Source organism: Glycine soja, chromosome 19 (assembly GCF_004193775.1).
Source record: "Glycine soja cultivar W05 chromosome 19, ASM419377v2, whole genome shotgun sequence".
Taxonomy (NCBI): domain Eukaryota; kingdom Viridiplantae; phylum Streptophyta; class Magnoliopsida; order Fabales; family Fabaceae; genus Glycine; species Glycine soja.
The window spans coordinates 12405420-12419374 of record NC_041020.1 but is presented as its reverse complement, the minus strand read 5'-3'; the positions used below and the strand labels follow the sequence as shown (position 1 = coordinate 12419374).

At 39.3% G+C, this 13955-nt stretch overlaps 1 non-coding gene across 1 annotated transcript; it reads right to left on the bottom strand.

Moving 5' to 3' along the window:
- Window positions 1–9141: 9141 nt before the first annotated feature.
- On the bottom strand, window positions 9142–9248 carry LOC114401013. Its single transcript, XR_003664129.1, has one exon. It is a non-coding gene; the product is annotated as a small nucleolar RNA R71 (small nucleolar RNA).
- Between the last annotated feature and the right edge of the window lie 4707 nt (window positions 9249–13955).

Genomic DNA, 13955 nt, shown 5'->3' with positions numbered 1-13955 from the left:
CTTAGACAAAAAGTAAAGCGGAAATAAAAAGTGCACAACGGAAAAGTAAAGAGTGTAGGGAAGAAGAAAGCAAACACAAGATTTATACTGGTTCGACAACAACCCGTGCCTACATCCATTCCCCAAGCAACCACCGGTTCTTGAGATTTCATTTAACCTTGTAAAATCCTTTACAAGCAAAGAGTCACAAAGGATGTACCCTCCCTTGTTCTCTTCGAAACACTAAGTGGATGTACGCTCCACTTGAACTGATCCACAAGAGATGTACCCTCTCTTGTTCTCAGTATTACAACCCAAGTAGATGCACACTCTACTTGTACTACAAAGGATGTACGCTCCAATGTGTTAAGACAAAGAATTCTTAGGCGGTTAGTCCCTTAAATCTTTGTAAGGGGAAACAAAAGATATCTCGAACAGTTAGTCCTTTGAAATCTTTTGTTCAGAGGGAGGAGGAAGAATCAAAAGAATTCTCAGGAGGTTAATCCTTTGAATTCTTTTGGCAAGAGGGAGAAGGAAGAATCAAAAGAATTCTCAGGTGGTTAGTCCTTTGAATTCTTTTGGCAAGAGAGAAAAGGAAGAAAAGATAGCACACTTTTGTTTTCTGCAGAATTTCCACTTGCAGAAAAATAAAGTTTTGAAACTGAAGTTTAGAAAGCTTTTTGGCAAGAGTTTTTGCAAAGAAAAACAATGGGCAATGGTAAGAAAAGATTTGAAAGAGATATGTGTTTTTTTTGGATGCTTGTAAAATGCGTGCCAAGGTCTTGCTTTTATAGACTCTTCATGTCTAGTCAAAAAAACCATTGGAAGAGTTATGACTTTTGAGAAAATCATGTTAAGCGTTATAACTCTTAACTTTTTCTTCAAAACTATTCACTGGTAATCGATTACCACAATGGTATAATCGATTACACAATGTATTTTATGAAAAGTTGTGACTCTTCACAATTGGATTTGAATTCCAATATTCAGATTCAATTGTAATCGATTACTAATATAGTGTAATCGATTACACTATTTGAAAATTATTTTGGAACGTTACAAATCATTTGAAAACCAATCTGGTCACTAGTAATCGATTACTGCCAACTGGTAATTGATTACATGAGAGTAATCACTCTGGTAACTTTAGAAAATTTGAGAAAATTCTTTTGTAAAACAAAACTGTGCTATTTGGTTTTTGAAAAAATCTTTTTATACTTATCAGGATGCTTCTCTTGAAGTTCTTGTACATCTTGAGTCTTCTCTTGAATCTTCACTTTAATCTTGATTCTTGATTGAACGACTCTTTGATTCTTGATACTTACTTGACTCTTGATTCTTGACTTGAGTCTTTGGCATCATCAAAATAAACTTGGAAAGCTTTGCTTCCACAGCCTCAAGAAAAGCTCTAGGATGGTCAATGTCATCAGATAAAGTGGATCATCGACCTCCGGATCCGGCTTTTGAGGTGGTTTTGCCGGAGACACAACTGTCTGTTCATGAAACAAAGTTAAATGGCCTAATTTAAGGCACGCTGAATGAATTAATTCAAAAAGAAGAAACATATAGTAAGAGTAAAGTACCCACTAAGGAAACCTCATCAGTGGGTACAGGAATGGGAGCATCTGGATCTTTAACCTCCTCCACACCCACCTTTACTTGGCCAAGAAACAAAGGAGTGTTATGAACAATAGTGGATCCCTCATAAACTCTTCCCAGGGCAACCAGGCGGGCAAAATTTGCTTCGATGTACAAGCCGCGAGTCACCCGTCTCAGGATCGTTTCCTGAGGGATCAACACAACTCTCCTTTGTGCTTACTCAAGGACCTGAGGGACCAACCAGAGGCTCCGGAGGCAGTGCAAGTCCCTGAGATTGCATCTGGGACTGAAACTGGGACTGCATCTGGCTGAACGATGCCATGAGCTACCGAGTCACTTTTTCTTTGATCGACTCCTCTAGTTGGCCCCTGATTTGCTGGGTCAGCAGCTGCAATTCTTCAGGAGGCAGCGAGGAAGAGCTGCGGGACGTCTATGGAGCTGATCCAAAGTATTGCCTGATGGTGACACCAGCTCTAACAGCACAGACACGTCTAGGGTGCTCTGGACGTCCAATAGCAGCGGTGAGAACATCCTGACGTCCATAGGGGATGAAGGATCCCTGTGACGCCTGCTCCTCAAAGGAATCCTGCACAGAAAAGACACATGTGTACATGGCATTCACAAAATAAAGAAATATAATTCTAATGGTTAGTTGAAAATGACTTACAATCTTCTCGGCAATTTCCTTTGCGGCCTCAATCGTCATCTCCTCTGTTTTCTTGGTGTGGGCCATCTTCCACTTCACGTGGCGTCTGATGGGGCATGAAAGGTCGATGACACCATCAATGCTTTCTGATTGTGCAGCTTCCTCCAACTTCTTCTTGGTCTTCTTAGCAAGGAGCTTCTGCTCCAAATATTCATAACCCCCACGAGACAAAACATGGGGGGCAGTGTTTTGTTTCTGGATGACCTGTGCCTTTTTCCGCACATCCTGCAAAAATAAAACAATAATCTTTCAAATTGCTAGAATGAATTATAACAAGTTAATGTTTTTTGAAAAACAACTTAAATGGCAAGGTACATACCTCCCAAGAAGGATCTCTGCGAGTCTGGAAAAACTGGGCCCATTTTTCCATGCGTATGCCGTATCTCTCATAGACAGTGTCATCCACACCATCCTGAGCGGCTGCAAGGGCCCATTTCCTTGTGAGGTCTGATTTAAACTGCCTCTACTCTCACCGAAAATCTAAAGTAACTTCTTTTTCGTCCTACTGTCAGAAGCCTCTGGGATTTCAAATTTCGCCTGACAATAACAAATAAGGTTTATTTGTTACAATAATGTATTTTTTGGCTATTAATTAAATAACATCAAATAAGAAAAGAAAAATACCTGAATGTCCTCCTAAATCAAGTCCTTCTGAGCAGTAGGGACCTCCTTCCAGTTCTCGTACGTGACGTCCACCTTATCACGCGTCATTATCCCCAAATATGTTCTTAATTTCTTCCTGTGGGGACCGTCGGCCTTGCTGGTAGCAGGATCAACGTGGACCACAGGTCTCTCAGCACTAGGTGGTCTAGTAGACAAGGATCGTAGACGTGAGGCTTTGCGTGTCCGCTTCACGGTAGCCGACAAAGCTGATGCGTTTGAAAGAGGATAAGGAGGAGGAGGAGGAGGAGAAGAAGGAGGAGGAGGAGGCGAGGTAGGTGGATAAACCATGATCTTTTATACAAAAAAACTATGGTTAATAAACATTACAAAAAACAACTGTATGACTTATGTAAATCAATCTAGCAAAATCAAATATATAAATAGAAAATTACATTAGACGATGTTAATTAATTCTCCTTCATCATGATCATTACGATTAGCATGAACGTTGTCAGTTTCTTCTTCTCCGACAATGTTAGGAGTGATTTGTGTGGACAAAGGACTAACATAGGTGTCCATGTATGAATCATCATCTTCTACATTAACACCAATTGTTTTGCCTTGTAGAACCACGCACCACCTTTCATCACAAGGGTCTTGCACATAAAATACTTGTCTAGCTTGTTCTGCCATGATGAAAGGGTCATTGTGGTAAGCAAGTTTCTTTAGGTCTACCAACGTAAATCCTATATCATTGGTGTGCACACCGGTGTTGGTGCCAACCCATTTACATTTGAAAACACAAACAGTAAATTTCACATAGTTAAACTCCCAAATTTGATCAATGAACCCAAAGTAAGGGATGGAAGCTACACAGAGATTGACATCATGCACACTTGTGAAGTGCTGAGATTCAACCTTTAAGGTGACCTCGCTGTTCTACATTGTACTTTTGTCATCTTGTGCTTTTGTGTAAAATGAATACTTGTTTATGTTGTATCCTTGCCAAGTTATAACATTTCTTTTAGGCCCATTTGCTAGCTTTCTTAATGTTTCTGAAGCATTTTCATCTGCAAAGATTGTATCTTTAAACCAATCACAGAAAGTCTTGTTATGCTTTTTCAACACCCAATTCTTTGACATTTTTGGATTATTCTGTTTGACTAAAGCTTCATGCTTTAGTATGTATGGCAAAACTTCATTACTGTTGTTCAAGACATACAAGTGAGCTTGTAACAAATCTTCTAGACTTGGAGTGATCACATGCAGTCCTCTTGAACCCTTACCACCCACTCTGTCATCATGTCGAGACTTAGGAAGGCCAACAGGTTTATCCTTCTCAACGTATTCTGAACAAAATTCAATGGCTTTTCTGCAATGTACCTCTCAACAATAGATGCTTCTAGACGATATAGATTCTTTGTATACCCTTTTAAGATCTTCATGTATCACTCAACCGGGTACATCCACCGCAAATAAACAAGACCACAACATTTGATTTCTTTGACCAGATGCACAATCAAGTGAGTCATGATGTCAAAGAAAGCAGGGGGAAAATATATCTCCAACTGGCACAGTATAATTGTGGCCTTATTTTCCAGCTCATCAAACTTGACAGGATCAACGACTTTGCTATATATGGCATGGAAGAAAAAGCACAGGTGAGTTATGGCTAACCTGACTTTGTTTGGCAAGATGTCTTGCAAAGCCATGGCTAACAATTGTTGCATCAACACGTGACAATCGTGAGACTTTAACCCTACAAGCTTAAGCTCCTTCAACTGCACAAAGCTCTTAATATTTGAAGAGTATCCTTGTGGAACCTTCACCTGACGAAGACACTAACAAAAACTTATCTTTTCCTTTTTGGACAAAGTATGACAAGCTAGGGGCAAGTAAATTTTCTTCCCATCAGACCTTGGATGCAACTGTGATCGTATCCCCATCTCAGCTAGATCTTGACAGGTATTTGAGCCATCCTTCGTCTTGCCTTGAATGTTAAGAAGTGTCCCAATCACACTGTCACATACATTTTTCTCCACATGCATAACATCAATACAATGTCTAACGTCTAGATCAGACCAGTATGGAAGATCAAAGAAAATGGACCTCTTCTTCCATATGCAAGTCTTACTTTTATCCTTCTTTTGGGTCTTTCCAAATACAGTATTCAGGTGTTGAACCTGCTGGTATACCTGCTCACCAGTCAATGGTATTGGCGCAGTATCGTGCTCTTGACTTCCATTAAAAGCTTTTTTCAATCGTCTGTAAGGATGATTGGGTGTTAGAAAATGGCGATGCTTACTATAAACTGTTTTTCTTCCATGTTTTAGTTGTATGTAGCTTGTGTTTTCTTCACAGATGGGGCATGCATGATAACCCTTAACACTATAACCGCTAAGATTCCCATATGCTGGAAAGTCATTAATGGTACAAAAAAGCATTGCACGCATTTCAAACGTCTCCTTGCGAAATGCATCAAACACTAAAACCCCCTTGGCCCACAACTTTCTCAGGTCTTCAATCAACGGACTTAGATAAACATCAATGTCATTTCCTGGTTGTCTTGGGCCCGATATCATCATAGACAACATCATGTATTTTTTCTTCATGCACAACCAAGGAGGAAAATTGTAAATTACTAGCAGAACTGGCCATGAACTGTGTTGAGTGCTTAAGGTGCCATATGGATTCATTCCATCACTGGCTAGTCCAAGTCTAAGATTTCTTGGCTCATTTTCGAAATCCGGATACAAACCATCAATCTTCTTCCACTACGAGCAATCAGCCGGATGACGGACCATTCCATCAGAAATCCTTCCATTTGCATGCCATGTAAGGTCTTTTGCGTCGTCCTCATTAGCAAAAAGATGCTTAAACCTTGGAATGATTGGAAGATACCACAAAACCTTCACTAGAGGGACCTTCTTTGAGTTTTCATCAGAACTACTTTCCTCTTCATCCTTCACTTTGTACCGTGAAGTCCCACAGATAGGGCATTTGGACATTTGTTGGAATTCATGCCTGTACAGTATGCAATCATTGGGGCAAGCATGAATCTTCTGATACTTCATACCCATCGAAAACAGTATCTTTTTCTCCTTATAGTAATTTTTAGGTAGCGTGTTGTCCTTTGGAAGCAAATTGTGCACTACCTTAAGCAGTGAGGTAAAACTTTTGTCACTCCACCCATACTTGGCCTTCACATTAACCAAACTTAGCACCGCAGACAACAGGGTTAAGGAATTCTTGCACCCCGTATACAAAGGCTTCTTTGAATCACTCTGCAATCCTTCATACACAGGGGTGTGTGGTTGCTGAAAAGACTCTTGTCCAAGGTCACGAATCATGTCCTCCAAGTGATCTCCCATTTCTACATCAAACGGTTCATATTGAGACCCACTCTGCATGTCTGTCACTTAACCATGCCATATCCACGTCGTGTAATTCTTCTTAATCCCATCACACAATAGATGCTCCCGTATGTTGTCCAGTAGTTGTTGTCTTCCGTTCAAACAGTTGATGCAAGGACAATAATATTTTCCTTCTTCATTTGGTAGACCTCTTTCTAAAGCACATTGCAAGAACTGCTCAACGCCATCCTCATATTCTGGGCTCATGCGACTTTGATTCATCCAACTTCGACCCATCTAAGCAATTTCACGCATGAAAATCTCACTTTTTTATTTATAGGTGTAACCCTATCCCATTTAGGAAGACTGTCTTTTATGTTAGCTTCATACGTCAGGTAATGCGCCATTATTTTCTCCTATTTCTTAACCCTTTTTGCACCATTTTAAGTACTGATTAGTCTTAATTGTCAAATTAATTAGGCAGTTTTATTATTTGGGCCCATTCAGCTAATTTGATGTTTTTAATCTAATTTCAGGAATAAATGAAGCATTGAGCTTGAATCCAAAATTGGGCTTGAACTTGAAGAGGGCAGACTATTTTATTCTACAAAATTTTATCTTATCTAGAGTTTATCTTATCTAGATATTATTTAGATTTGATCTTATTTAGATATTATTTCATCTAGATCTTATCTTATCTAGATTTGATTTGATTTTATTTATGGGCTTGGATTTAAAACAGATTTGTAAGCTTTGGGGTTGGAAAACTATATAACAACACCAAGGTTCTAGTTTAGGCCCCTCTCTTCTCTCTCCTATTTTCGTTTTTAGTTTTAGGCTTTTCTTCTTTTAGAAACTTTTTTCGTTTTGCAATTCCAGTTTTTACTTTTCATTTCAACAATAAAATTTCGTTCTTCAATCTAAAATTTCGTTCTCTATTGATTAATGGAAGGCTAAGTCTCCAGCGTTGTTTTCTCTTGAGGATCAAGCACAGTTCTCTTTGAGGTTCTATTATTACTATTAAATTCTGTTCAGTTTTTCCTCTTCACTAATTACTCTGAATTTGTTGCTATTAATTCATGCATGCTTAGTGCTTGATTAGTTGTCTCTGCGCTTGATTTACGTTCATGCTTAATGATCGTTTATGATTAATTGGTGTATGTGTTGCTTAATCACATAATGAATGTCTTATGTTAAATTTCGCCTAGTAATTTAATTTAGGGTTGGATTAAGTGGTTGAACTGATAAAGGATAAACTCTCGTAACCTAGGATAAGAGACTTGCTTGTGAATCAAGGGGAAGCAACGTGTTTTAATTCTGATATTTTATAATTCACATCTATTCGCTGTTTAATTTACAAAAGCAAACAACCCCCCCTCCCCCAATTCGTTACTATTTTCCTACTATCTGTTATGAACATTTGGTTTATCATTGCTCGTTGGGAAACGACCTAGGATCACTTCCTAGTTACTGCATTTTAATGTTTATTTGATTCGGGTATGGCCTCGATCAAATTTGGCGTCGTTGCCAGGGAGCAGTGGTCCAAAGATTCATAATAGCTAGTGATTCGTGCTTTATGTTTAGTTGTTTTACGTTTAATTTTTTTGTTTAGTGTGTTCGTGTTGTGTTAGTATATTGTGTTAGTGCGTTGTTCTGTTTTATTTGATGTTCTGTTTTGCAATTTAGTAGTACCCCTTGTTCAGCGCTTCTCTTGTTTCAGTTTTATGTTTTGCTGTGAATAGTGCTTAGCGACGGAATTAGAGACTGATTCTATGTTACTGTTCACACAACATTACATTAGCGACGACCGTTGACAATTTAATTGGCGATTTTTGTTTTGATAGTTCGGGTTGTTATTTTTGGCTGAATTTTTGTGTGGTAGGTTCTTTTGACTCATATTTTGTGTGAAAAATACCAGGAACACTTGTTATGGCCAGATTTGAGGATTCAAAAAAATTTGAGAACTTGTGTTTAGCAAAACTTCGAACGACCATAACTTTTGCTCCGGGTTTCAGAATGACTACTATTATATATGTATTTGGGGTAGAAAAAAATTTCCCACATTGTGGCAGCCCGTCGAAGGCCAACTGAGGTCTCTAGCTAGTCAAAATCGCCTGTTTACTAGTTTTTTTTTATTTTTTTTTTATTTTTCAAGTTTTATTGTTTTATTTTTCTAAACTTTCCTTAGGTAGTTTCCATAGTTAGACTTTGAATTTTTGCCTGAAAATTTTTGTGCCATCTTTTCATGATTTTAAGGCTGCTCACAAAATTTCAAGTCATTTGGATATCATTTAATGGTAGCTGTAGTTCAAACCTACATTGTTACTTGCATAAGAAGGCAACTGTTGTGCATGCTGAATATAGTGTATGACTAGAGGCAATCCATCTGACTTACAACCCTTTGATCCTGAGATAGATAGGACATTTCATAGTTTAGTTAGACATCATTTAGTACCTTTTGAGCATCCTGAGCATTCTATTATTGGAGATTTTGAGCATTATAGTTTTGAGCATTCTGAGAACATGACACAACCTCCACCCCGTGAGAGGACTCTAAGGGAAATGGCTGCACCTGATTTCACCTACGAAAGCTTGTGCATCCAATACCCTGATGAGGATATCCCATATGTTCTTAAAACTGGATCGATCCATTTGCTTCCAAAGTTTCATGGCCTTGCAGGTGAAGACCCGCACAAACATCTGAAAGAATTCCATATTGTCTGCTCCACCATGAAACCCCCAGATGTCCAGGAGGATCACATATTTTTGAAGGCTTTTCCTCATTCTTTAGAGGGAGTGGCAAAGGACTGGCTATATTACCTTGCTCCAAGGTCTATCACGAGCTGGGATGACCTCAAGAGAGTATTCTTAGAAAAAATTTTCCCTGCTTCCAAGACCACGACCATCAGAAAGGATATTTCAGGCATTAGACAACTTATTGGAGAGAGCATATATGAATACTGAGAGAGATTTAAGAAACTATGTGCCAGTTGCCCTCACCACCAGATTTCTGAGGAGCTTCTCCTTCAATATTTATATGAAGGACTCAGTAACATGGAGAGAAGTATGATAGATGCTGCCAGTGGTGAAGCCCTTGGAGACATGATCCCTACTGAAGCCAGAAATTTAATTGAGAAGATGGCTTCAAACTCCCAAAAATTTAGTGCCAGAAGTGATGCTATTGTCATTAGAGGAGTGCATGAAGTAGCCACGAATTCATCTTCATCAGCTGAGACTAAGAAGCCTGAAGGTAAACTAGATGCCTTGGTTAACCTGGTAACCCAGCTGTCCTTGAATAAAAAATCTGCACCTGTCGCCAGACTCTGTGGTTTATGCTCCTCTGTGGGCCACCATACAAACCTTTGCCCTTCTGTGCAACAATCTGAAGCAATTGAACAGCCTGAAGCTTATGCTGCAAACATCTACAACAGACCTCCTCAACCTCAGCAGCAAAAGCAGCCACAACAGAACAATTATGACCTCTCCAGCAACAGGTACAATCCTGGGTGGAGGAATCATCCCAACCTTAGATGGTCAAATCCTTCACAACAGCAGCAACAACAACAACAACAACAACCTTATTTTCAGAAAGTTGCTGGCCCAAGCAGAGCATACGTTCCTCCACCAATCCAGTAGCAACAAAAACAACAGCAACAACCCCAAAAACAGCAAACAGTTGAGGCTCCTCCGCAACCTTCCCTTGAAGAACTTGTGAGGCAAATGACTATGCAAAACATGCAGTTTCAACAAGAGACCAGAGCCTCCATTCAAAGCTTAACTAATTAGATGGGACAATTGGCTACACAATTAAATCAACAACAATCCCAGAATTCTGACAGATTACCTTCTCAATCCATCCAGAATCCCAAAAATGTGAGTGCCATTGCATTGAGGTCGGGAAAGGAGTGTCAAGGACCTCAACCAGCAACATCTTCCTCATCCATAAATGAACCTGCCAAACTTCACTCTACTCCAGAAAAAGATGATGACAAAAATTTAAAGAGTAAGTTACCTAACAATTTCTATGCAGGTGAATTTCCCACTGGTAATTCTGATTTACAAAAGCAGCATATCCCTCTTCCGTTCCCTCCAAGAGCAATTTCCAACAAAAAAATGGAAGAGACAGAGAAGGAGATATTGGAAACATTTAGAAAAGTAGAGGTAAACATACCTCTGCTGGATGCCATAAAGCAAATTCCAAGATATGCTAAATTCTTGAAGGAGCTGTGCACTAATAAGCGGAAGCTTAAAGGAAGTGAAAGAATTAGTATGGGCAGAAATGTCTCCGCATTGATTGGTAAATATGTTCCCCAAATCCCTGAAAAATGTAAAGATCCAGGTACATTAAGCATACCTTGTATTATAGGGAACAATAAGTTTGACAATGCCATGCTAGATTTAGGATCTTATGTTAGTGTCATGCCTCTGTCTATTTTTAATTCTCTATCTCTAGGTCCTTTGCAGTCAACTGATGTGGTAATTCATTTAGCTAATAGAAGTGTTGCCTATCCTACTGGTTTCATAGAGGATGTCTTAGTTAGAGTCGGTGACCTGATTTTCCCTGTTGATTTTTATATTTTGAATATGGAGGAGGGATTTTCTAAAGGATCAGTCCCATCATTCTAGGTAGACCTTTTATGAAAACTGCTAGAACTAAGATAGATGTATATGCAGGTACACTATCTATGGAGTTTGGTGATATAACTGTTCATTTTAATATTCTTGATGCTATGAAACACCCATTTGAAGATCTTTCTGTATTTCGTGTTGAAATAATTGACCATGTTGTTGATGAATACATGAATGATCTTCATTCTAATTTGCATGCCTGTCACTCTTCATGTATCGAATCTGAATTTGTACTTGATCATATGTCTGAATTTGATGCTGAGAGTGAATCTGAAATTTATATTAATTACATGTCTGGTGATGTTTTACCTCTTGAGATTGATTTTCTAGAGTAAGATAGAACTAACCATGTTTCAGGAAGTACACATACCTCTGACTTTCTTTATGAGTTACAGGTTGAGAAACCATCTCTTTCTACCATTATCCAGCCGCCCACACCAGAATTGGAGCCTCTGCCATCAACTTTAAAATATGCTTACTTAGACGAGAGCAAAAGTTTTCCAGTAATTATATCTGCCTCCCTTGCTGATGAGCAAAAGGAGAAGTTGTTATCAGTTCTCAAGAAGCATAAGAAGGCTATAGGCTGGGCCCTGGCGGACATTCATGGTATTAGCCCATCCACATGTATGCACCGGATAAATTTAGAGGATGGGCCTAAACCAGTAAGACAGCAACAGAGAAGACTCAACCCGGTAATTCTTGATGTAGTGAAGAAGGAGGTAACCAAGCTTTTGCAAGTTGGAATCATTTATCCTATCTCCGACAGCCAATGGATGAGTCCCGTCCAGGTAGTTCCGAAGAAAATCGGCCTCACCGTGATTAAAAATGAGAAGGAGGAGCTGATTCCTACTTGGGTGTAGAACAGTTGGAGAGTCTGCATCGACTATAGGAGGCTGAACCAGGTTACCAAAAAGGACCATTTTCCACTTCCATTCATTGACCAGATGCTTGAACGCCTGGCAGGTAAATCTCACTACTGTTTCCTTGATGGTTTTTCTGGTTATCTGCAAATCACTATTGCTCCTGAGGATCAAGAAAAGACCACATTCACCTGCCCCTTCGGCACTTTTGCCTATATGAGGATGCCTTTCGGCCTGTGCAATGCCCCTGGTACCTTCCAGCAGTGCATGATTAGTATTTTTAGTGATTTTTTAGAAAATTGCATAGAGGTGTTTATGGATGATTTCACTGTATATGGATCCTCTTTTGATATTTGTTTGGATAGTCTAGAAAAGGTTTTGAATAGATGCACTGAAACTAACCTTGTTCTAAATTTTGAAAAAATGTCATTTTATGGTTGAACAAGGTATAGTTTTAGGCCACATTATTTCCAAAAAGGGCATTGAAGTAGATCCTGCAAAAAATTTTGTTATTTCACAATTGCCTTACCCCTCTTGCGTACGAGAGGTGCGATCTTTTCTTGGTCATGCAGGATTCTACAGGCGCTTTATAAGAGATTTTAGCAAGGTAGCCCTTCCACTATCCAACTTGTTGCAAAAGGAGGTGGAGTTTGAATTTAATGATAAATACAAAGAGGCTTTTGATTGCCTCAAAAGAGCACTGACTACCACCCCCATCATCCAGGCACCTGACTGGACAACCCCTTTTGAGCTTATGTGTGATGCATCAAATTGATAAATTGCCTAGGGTGATATATTATGCTTCTAGGACTTTAGATGCTGCCCAAGCGAATTATACTACTACTGAGAAAGAGCTACTAGCCATAGTTTTTGCTCTTAAAAAATTTCATTCTTATTTGCTTGGTACTCGCATTATTGTTTATACTGACCATGTAGCTTTAAAGTACTTGTTGAAGAAGGCTGATTCAAAGCCTAGGTTGATCCAATGGATGCTCTGGGTCCAAGATTTTGACTTGGAGATCCGTGATAGGAGCGAAGCACAAAATTTAGTTGTTGATCATTTGAGTCGGATCGAACATGTGTCTGATGAGGACTCACCCATTTGGGATGATTTCCCGGATGATCATTTATATATACTGTATAGTATTTCTGATTCTCTTTCTACTCCCTGGTTTGCTAACATTGTCAATTATTTAGTTGCTTTTGTTTTTCCTCCCTTAGCATCTAAGGCTCAAAAAGATAAAATTAAAAGAGATGCTAAGCATTTTATTTGGGATGATCCCTACTTGTGGAAATTGTGCAGTGATCAGGTCATTAGACGATGCATTCCAAATCATGAGACTGACTCAATCCTGCAGTTCTGTCATTCTTCCGCACCGGGAGGTCATCTGGGTGTTCAAAGGACAGCTCACAAAGTACTTGATTGTGGATTTTATTGGCCCACCATCTTTAAAGATGCGTGGAAGATTTGTAGTACTTGTGAGCAGTGTCAGAGAGCAGGAAGTGCAATTACATGGCGACAACAAATGCCTTAGCAACCTATGCTATTCTATGAGGTGTTTGATGTCTGGGGCATAGATTTCATGGGCCTTTTTCCTGTCTCTTTTGGTTATGTTTACATTCTCCTTGCAGTTGATTATGTTTCAAAATGGATGGAAGCCAAGCCCACTAGAACTAATGATGCTAAGGTTGTTGTAGATTTTGTCAGATCTAATCTGTTTTGCAGGTTTGGAGTACCTAAAGCAATTGTTAGTGATCAAGGAACCAATTTTTGCAACAAAACAATGCATGCCTTGCTTAAAAAGTACGGGGTTGTACACAGGGTATCCACACCATACCACCCCCATACCAATGGATAGGCATAAATTTCTAACAGGGAGATCAAGAGAATTTTAGAGAAGATTGTGCAACCAAGCAGGAAAGATTGGAGTACCAGGCTAGATGATGCTCTTTGGGCACATCGGACTTCCTACAAAGCACCCATATGAATGTCTCCTTATCGGGTTGTCTTTGTAAAGGCATGTCATCTTCCAGTTGAGATTGAGCATAAAGCATACTGGGCAGTGAAGACCTGCAACTTCTCTATGGATCAAGCTGGTGAGGAAAGAAAGCTGCAACTGAGTGAGTTAGATGAGATCCGCCTAGAAGCGTATGAGAATGCCAAGTTCTACATAGAAAAGACCAAGAAGTTCCATGATAGTAGGATAATTAAGAAGGACTTCAGGG